The sequence below is a fragment of the Mesocricetus auratus genome, unplaced genomic scaffold (assembly GCF_017639785.1).
Source record: "Mesocricetus auratus isolate SY011 unplaced genomic scaffold, BCM_Maur_2.0 Super-Scaffold_100014, whole genome shotgun sequence".
Taxonomy (NCBI): Eukaryota; Metazoa; Chordata; class Mammalia; order Rodentia; family Cricetidae; genus Mesocricetus; species Mesocricetus auratus.
This window is the reverse complement of record NW_024429197.1, coordinates 9907155-9915619: the sequence shown is the minus strand read 5'-3', so window position 1 is coordinate 9915619 and position 8465 is coordinate 9907155. Positions and strand designations below refer to the sequence as shown.

The window sequence follows — 8465 nt, the reverse complement described above, 5'->3', positions numbered from 1 at the left end:
GAGTTGGGAGCCCATTTAGTTTGTCCTCACATCAATTCTAAGCCTTGAGGGGCTTCCTTTGGGAGGGGCCAACAGCTTGGCATCCCCAGGAGAGAAGGGTTGTGGAGACAGCTGAGAGATAGGGCAATTACCATGTGATCCTGAGGCCCAGAGCTCAGGTTCCCAGAATCTGCAGAGGGCCAGATGCTGTTTCTCACATCTGTGATCTCAGGGCTCCCATGGACAGATGGGACACAGAGACAGGAGAGTTCCTGGGAGCTCAAGGCCCAGCCAGCCTCATGTAAGCCCTGGTGAATCGGTCCTGTCTGAAGTAAAGGGGAAGTCGGGGACCAACACCTGAGGTGTTCACTTCTGCCCTCCACAGGGTAACCATGACACACATAATCAAACACAAACAATCACGAATACGCATGCAAGTCACACGGACATTTTATTTTTATTTTATTTGGAGGCGTGTGTAGTCCTGGCTGGCCTGGGACGTACCACAGACCAGGCTGACCTCGAACTCACAGAGATCTACCCGCCTCTGCCTCCCGAGTGCTGGGCTTAAGGAGTGCACCATAACTTTTGTTTTCCAGTGGGAGAAGAGCTGGGCTGAGGTGAGGGGAGAGACCACAGAGAAGCGTGGGAGGCTCAGTTGCAGGGTGCAGCATGCGGCTTGAGGCTCTGGCTGAGGAAATGGAAGGGAAGAAGCAGAATCAGGAAGTTGGAGCCTTGAGACATCTTCGGTGACAAGCCGGGACCTCTACACACTAAAAGGCAGCGCAGGACCCACAGGGGCAACATTCCTACAGAGCCTATGCCTGTGCCCCAGGGATCCCTGCTGGGAGGGTGAACTGGAAGAGATCCAAAGTGGCCCTTAGTAGTGACCCCAGTGGGGATCTGGAAGCCAGGTCTGCAAACCCTAAGAAAGACTGGGGGAGGGGGGGTGGTAACCTTTTGAAATTATGACAAACTATTGTCATTTACAAAGGGGCTAGGACATGTTCATCACAATCCTGGGACATATGTGGCCCCAGGGCCACATGTTAGACGCCCTTTGTAGACTTATTGTGAAGCTCTCTGCCACCTCCATACACACACACTCACACACTCACACACTCACACACACATACACATACACACTCACACACACATACACACTCACACACACATACACATACACACTCACACACACATACACATACACACACATACACACTGACACACATACACATACACACTCACACATACACACTCACACACACATACACACTGACACACACATACACACTCACACACACACACATACACACACACACACACACCACACACCATGTTTGTGGGATATTAATGGAAATCATGCATGTTGAGGAACTGCCCTGGGCAGCCTCAGCTGGGCATGCTACTCAGTCTGGTACACGGTGAGCACCCTCTCTACTCAGCCTGGTACACGGTGAGCATCCTCTGAACGTCAGCTGTCTGGGGCAGGGGAGAGATGGGAAAGGTCTCTGCTTCCTTGGGGCCCCTGGCCAAGATAGAACCAAGTCAGAGAGAGAAGATGAGGTGGGCTTGGAACATGCCCAGGCTGTGGGTCTAAGGTCAGTTCCCAAAGTCTCCAGGACCAGGGGAGAGAGGTCAAAGGGCAGTTAGAGAGGGGTGCCTTAGGACCTCAGGAACTGCCTGTGAGAACCTGAGCATGAGGACCAGGAATGGCACAGAGAACAGCGGTCCTGAGCTGCCTGTGCGGGGCCTGCTGAAGGGCAAGGCGGTCCCCAAGGGCTGAGAATCTGCTGGGTAGTCAAGGAGGGCTGAGGAACAGTCCCTCTGTGGAACAGCCAACCACATGTCCTGCCCTGTACCAATGTCTGGAACCCCTTTCAACTCTGGGGTGCGCAGGCTTACCCCTAAAGCCCTGGCACCCCACAACCCAGTTTCCTGAGACCCCTTTCACAAGACGTCCCCTGAGGAGCTTCCTCCTTGGAAACTGCTGCTTCAGCCCACATTCAAGTCAGACAACAGGAAGGACTTCCTGATTGGGAGAGGTGAGAGACCTGGATGCCTGTTCTGGGAAAGGAACTTGATGCAATGACTTCTGGAGGGTCTCCTCTAGACCTAAGCTGGCTGGGGAGAGCTGAGCAGGACGCCTAGGCAGGACAGGAAGGGCAGAGCCACAGGCCAGAGAGGAGGTAGGTACCTGCTGGTAAACAGAGTCAAAATCAAAATAAAAAATTAATTAGCCAGGCCTTTGATGCCAGCATTTGAGAGGCGGAGGCAGGTGCATCTTTGTGAGTTCAAGGCCAGCCTGGTCTACAGAGTAACTTCCAGGATAGCCAGGGCTACACAGAGGAACCCTGTCTCAAAATACTAGAAAAATTAAAAAAAATAATTAACTAAAAGAAAATTTAGTCTGCATGGTGGCACACTCCTTTAGTCCCAGCATGGGAGGCAGAGGCAGGTGGATCTGTGTGAGTTCCAGGACAACATAGTCTACAGAGTGAGTTCCAGAATAGCCAGGGCTACATTGTGAGACTTTGTCTCAAAAGGAAATAAACCAAAAATCTAAATATTTGACAAAAGAAAGCTACAGAAGCAGACTCTACCTGAGGGCTTCTTGGCACCAGACATGGCCAAGCTCTCACTTGTGAGCCCATATTAACCGTGTATGACAGTTCTTTGAGTTCCCATCTTACAGATGAGCTAACTGAGGCTGGGTTTCTGGTTTCAAGGTTGGGGTCATTTGCTGTACTAGAACAACTCAAGCAGTACTACTTATCCATTGTCTAGGTTTTGGTTTTAGTTTTTGAGACAGGGCCCTACACTATTGGCCAAGCTAACCTGGAACGCCCAGCGACCATCTTGCCTCAGACTCACAAGAGCCAGGGTTACAGAGCCACCGGGTCTGGTTTCTGCTCACGCTCTTAACTGTTCCAGGATGCTGTTTTTCTCTACTACACGGACAAAGCGATAGTGAGGCAGGAGGACAGACAGAATGACCTCCTAGGGGCTCTTGGGATCCTGGAAGTCACAGTCACATCCACTGAGCCCAGAGCCTGTGAAGACTCCCACAGAGCGCAGGCTAGTAGCACGCCGGGGCACAACCAGCTCATTAAGCAATTACATGTGAGTGCCGCAGCCAGGAAGTGACCTCAGTGCCAGCTGGATGCCACCACGGCTGTGAAGCCACATAAAGGGAACAATCATGGCAGTAGCAATGGTGACGTCAACAGGGACCAGTGGTGGAAAAGATGACGGCCGTCAGATCTTGGTGCCTATCAGCAGCAAGAGGGACAAAGCTGGTAATGAGCAGGTGGAGGTTCTGGCGATGGTCAACGGTGCTGGCACGTCCTACTGGACAGGTGACGTGGAGTGGTGGCACGTCCTACTGGACAGGTGACGTGGGGTGGTGGCACATCCTCTGGACAGGTGACGTGGGGTGGTGGCACATCCTCTGGACAGGTGACGTGGGGCGGCACTGGGGCTCAGCGTTTCATTCTCCTGTGACACCCTCTGGCTGGAGAGTTGGACAGCTGGCCAGGCCGCTGTTTCCTCCCCTGAGTGACTCAGTCCAAGAAAGATGCCTTCCGCTAGCCTTCAGGTACTTTCTTTGTTGTAAAATAGGGGCAGTTGGGCAGTAGGGTCTGGACAATGCCTGCCTGAGCATGTGTGATACCTTAGGTTCTATCCCCAGCACAACAGAAAATGTGTGTGACAATCCTACCACTCAGGAGGGGGAGGCAGAAGGGCCAGGAGTTCAAGGTCGTCTTCAGCTACGTAGCGTGGTTGAGGCCAGTCTCAAGCATCAATTAACAGAATCAGGATGACCACTAAACATAACCGGCTCCTAGAAAACCCTGTCACTCTTGGCTGCCTCTGCCATTGGGATTTTATCTTCTGTCATTTCCTGCCTCCCTCCAGCTGTTTACCAGCCAGCAAGTGCAGGCTTTTCTGCAGAGCCACCCAGTGGCTACTAGTGACATCAGTGGTGGCATTTAGGAGCTTCCTGCCTGCCCAACTCCGGGAGAGCAGTGGTGGGTATCTTGGAGCCCCAGCTTTCAGGACCCTGGAGTGACGTTTCCAGGTCAGCTGGTAGCTCTGGTGTTATTTGGGGCTTTCTTGGTGGGTCAGCACCATGCGGTCTAGAGTTCCCTGCTGGACTGTGTGAATTCCTACTTCTCTGTATTAAACAGCTGTCTACCCGCTGCGTCTAGAATTGCAGGTCTTCAGAAAGCTGAAGCAGGAGGATCAGAAGCTGGAGGTCAGCCTGTGCTGTAGAGGTAGATCTTGTCTCCAAAACAGCAATGAACGGAGGGACCAGACCATGTGCCTAGGGCTAGGAGTTGATGCTGAGCCAGCAGTAATAGGCTACTGGAGTGGGGGGAGGGCTTGGGGGGCCCTGTGCAGAGGGCAGGGTTGGAAAGGTGGCCTTTCTAAACCAATGTTGAGAGAATGAAGAAGACAGGTGGGGAAACTGGGGGCAGGTGTGTCTCAAAGTCCCCAAAGCAGAAACAAGCTTGCTGTATTTGCAGACTGGAAACATGGTAGCAGAATCCAGAGCTTACTAGAGCCGGAGCAGGAGGAGAGGAAGACAAAGACAGCCAGCATTCTGTTCTTGTCCACTGGAAGCCAGCCAGTAAGGGTGTCCTTTGAGAAAACGAAGGACACGTCCTCTCCTCAGGAATGACTGAGTAAGAACAAGGTAGAGATGGGGAACATGGATTCAAGGGGAGCAGACTGAGGTGGGTTCCTGCCACACAGGTGGGCTGCTGTCTCCTCGGTGCAGAGTGAGGCCAGGACGCCAGACTAGAGCAGGAGAGGAGATGGACATATCATTAGGGTCACATCCAAGTGTCTTATCTGGAGACACGCACAATATAGTCCTAAGTGACTTGGTTTCCAATTGGCCTTTATGCACCTGGACATTGTCAGCTGAGTAACAGACACTTCCTGTCACTGAGAGCAGAAAGGAGAGCCTCAAGTGCCATAACCACGAGGGCAACTAAAACCTCAGTAAAGTGGTTACAACTACCTTCCCACTAACAAACACCCTGACCGGGCACGTCACCAAGGGACCCAGCCCCTCCCAGAGCTGTTCTTGGGACGCAGCAAGGGGCATGCTGGGATGTGACGGCAGAAGTCATCTGTGGCAGGGACTTTCAGTTTCTGTCTTCACCCAGGGGTTTCTCGGGATGCATAACTCTGAACAGGGTCGTGGCAGAACTGACCCACACTTGTCCAGCTGTCCCTAGGCCGAGCCACAGTGATGTCACCAGCCTCTGTGGCAAATGAAGATGACAATCACAGTCCTGAGTCCTGGCAGGTACGTTCCAGGGTGGGTGCTTAGGGAGAGGAGGAGGTTCCTAACTCTCACCTGGATGCTGAGCAACCCCTCCGCCACTGCCCTCCGGCCCATTCACCGGGAGCTCCCACTCCAGACCAGGAGCCTAAGGCTATGGGGCTCCAAGCCACTGTCTGACTCAATCTTCTGGAGCAGGAATCCTGGGCTGGATCTGGGCAGGGAGGGACCAAGCAAGGTTGAGTCTCCCTGTTCTCTTATTCTAGCCTAGGATGAGCTCTGACCTTGGTCTCTGAGCCTGAGTATGTTAGTGGGGATCATTCAAGGCCCAGACACAAACCCTTCTGTTCCAGGCTGGAGGCCTGATGGATCTACAGAAAATGTTCCTACTTCCATCTGAGCCAAAAGCACACCTCAAGCTCAACTTTAAAATTGTGACAAACCTGGCCCATGAGCCCAAACAAGCGCCAAGGATGGCTGGCTCAGCATCTGTCACCTCTGCAGTTGAGGCCTGAGCCTTCTGCCTGGAAAACTAAAGCCAATTAAAACCATGTGTGGTGGCATACCCCTGTACTCCCAGCACTGTGGAGACAGGCAGGAGGATTAGTAGTTAGAGACTAGCCTGAGCTACATAACAAACCTAAGTTTGAGAAAGAAAGAGCAGGGCTGGGGGTGTGGTTTAGTGGCCAAGTGCTTGCCTGTCCGGATGTGTTAAGGCCCTGGGTTTGTTCCCCAGCACCACAAAATAAACAAACGAATGAGGACCAAGAACCCCCCTTCCATCTCCTTCTTCGTGACACATGTTTATCTTAGGGAGGAAAGTCTAAAGGCCAAGCACATTTTCTGAGGCACTGGGTCCCCGTTCCCTCCCAGTCAGGCTCCTCTGTTAATCTGGAGCACTCTTACCCTAACCTCCTGACCTCCTGTACCCTAACTGCCCCCTGGGAGCTTGGAGGAGACAGACTGAGGACACAGAGGCTGTCTGAGAGCCTAAGGAGTAGGGTGTGGCACCCTACCTGACCTGAGAGTAACATCTCCCCGTCAGGGCTCCAGTTCTGACACCCAAAGCTAAAGATCTCATGCCGTCAGAGCCCCACCTAAGCATGGCAAGGGTTGACTTCCTGGACAGTGCAGGTCCAGGACACTCAGGAAATATCTTGGTGCAGTCCAGCGTGTAAGGTTCAAATCCTGGACCCACCTCCTAGCTCAGATGCTGTGTGTTCCTGACTTACAGTCTCTAGGCCTCAGTTTTGTTGTCTGTCAAATGACAGTAACAGAGAATTGAAGACAAAATGTGATGGAGGCAAGAAAGCTCTTTGGGGGGAGCAAAATTGCTCAGTGGGGTAAAGTGTTCGGCTATACAACCCTGAGGATACAGGCTCTGCGGCTGGAAGTCAAGTAAGAGATAAAGATGGAGTTGAACTGCAGTCATCCTCGGACCTCTGCATGGCAAGCACTTACCCATCATGCAGACACGTCATTTTCTTTTATTATTTATTTAGTTGATTTTTCAAGACAGGGTTTCTCTGTGTAGCCCTGGCTGTCCTGGAACTCGAACTCAGAAATCCAGCCGCCTGCCTCTGCCTCCCAAGTGCAGGGATTGAAGGGGTGCACCACCACTGTTCAGCGACAGTAGGCGCTCGCGACCACTGAGCCATCTTTCCAGCCCCCTTGACAATTTTTATAATTAAAACAAACACTTTGTAAACTGTAGACTTCAATACTCCTGGCAAGAAATGGCAGCAGTTGGCGTTGCTGTATGGGCGATAGTTTCATCCGCCAGCACAGCTCAGAGCACAGGGTTCATGCTTCTCCAGCCGCACTCTGACTGCGTTCCGAGCCTCCCCAGGGCCAGCACTAGCTCTCTGTGGCCGCCTTCCTGCAGGAAGATCGGGGGCGGGGGCACATCTGGGTCTGCTCCTACTCCCCACTGCAGGGACCTAAACCAGACAGTGCAGAGGATGAGCGAGGAAAGAGAGACCGGAGAAGGGAGCCAAGAGAATCCATGCCAGCACCGGGATTTACTGACCCAAGCTGGGACCAGGCAGAGAGCGGAGCGGTTGGGTGGGGCGCCGAGGCCCCGCCCCTCTGACGTCAATGCCCGGGCCTCCCTCCCTCCCTCCCTCGCCCGCGGTGCGTTCCTAGGATCCACGAATCCCGTGGGAACTGCTGTGTCTGCAGCTGGTGCCCAGCCATGTAGGTGCGGGGAATGAGGCTGGAGCGGCAGGGCGGGCCCAGGACGAAACTGCCCCTCACTCTGGGAGGGGACGGCTCTGGCCCTCCGAGCCACTGAGGGGATTGGACGCCCTGAGCGCCCGGGTCACCCACGGCAGCAGCGAGGGTGGCGGGTGAGGTGGGGGTCTCTGCCTCCAGGTAGCAGAGCAGCAGCCGGGCAGCCGCGAGTGTACTCTCAGCTCCCTCCGCAGGCTGCTAACTTCAGAATCCGCGTTAATCGGTCCCCATGTGACTCCCAGGCATGCGTGTGACAAAAGTCAGCCTGCCTCAATGTAATTACTTTCCAGTATTTCCTTACATTTCAGTTAAGACATTGATTTCCCCGCCTCCACCCTCCCCTTCTTCTTCTCCCTTCTCATCCCCCACTCCCACCCCATGGAGCCTGAGATCCTAGTAGTTGGGAGAGGGTCAGAGTTGTGACCACCTGAGACCCTGCCTCCTCCAACCACACACCCCAAATTGAGAGTGTATTCGTAGGCTGTTAGGCACGTTTCAAGACAGCAAGGGCTGTTACACAGGGAAACCCTGTCTGGGGGCCGGCGGACAAAAGTAGAGGGGCCGTGGGACCACCAAGACCAGGGAACCCATGCCTGAGCACTGCTCCGGCTTTCAGTGCAGCCATCCAGGCCCGGAGCGGACAGAGGTGAGCGCGCTCAGCCCTGGAGCCTGAATAACACCCATGCTAGCCGCGGTGGGGGAGAGAGGTGCCAATTACCACCTTCAGGAGCCTCGGTTTCCTCATCTTGCTCGCATAGCCTCTCTACCTGCTTGCTCTGCTTGGATGACCAGAGAAGCGCTCTTGGGAAGGAGGGCCTTCACTAGTTGCCCAGCTGAGGGAAGTGGGATCAGGCTCCTTCCTGTCCTTGAGCCCGCCAACCGCTCTGTCCTCATGTCCTCCACTGCCTAGTCTTCATTCCTTCTGTACTCCCTCAGGGCCCTGCCTTTCCCTCTTACC

General features: G+C 53.8%; 1 long non-coding RNA gene across 3 annotated transcripts; it reads left to right on the top strand.

Moving 5' to 3' along the window:
• Positions 1 to 3893: 3893 nt before the first annotated feature.
• Positions 3894 to 6356, top strand: LOC121143905. 3 transcript variants are annotated; one of them, XR_005881203.1, is made up of 5 exons: positions 3894 to 4060; positions 4170 to 4237; positions 4509 to 4678; positions 5157 to 5299; positions 5629 to 6356. It is a non-coding gene; the product is annotated as an uncharacterized LOC121143905 (long non-coding RNA). The 3 variants fall into 3 exon arrangements; XR_005881201.1 differs by having other exon boundaries at positions 4170 to 4256; XR_005881202.1 differs by having other exon boundaries at positions 3896 to 4060; positions 4191 to 4256.
• Positions 6357 to 8465: the final 2109 nt, after the last annotated feature.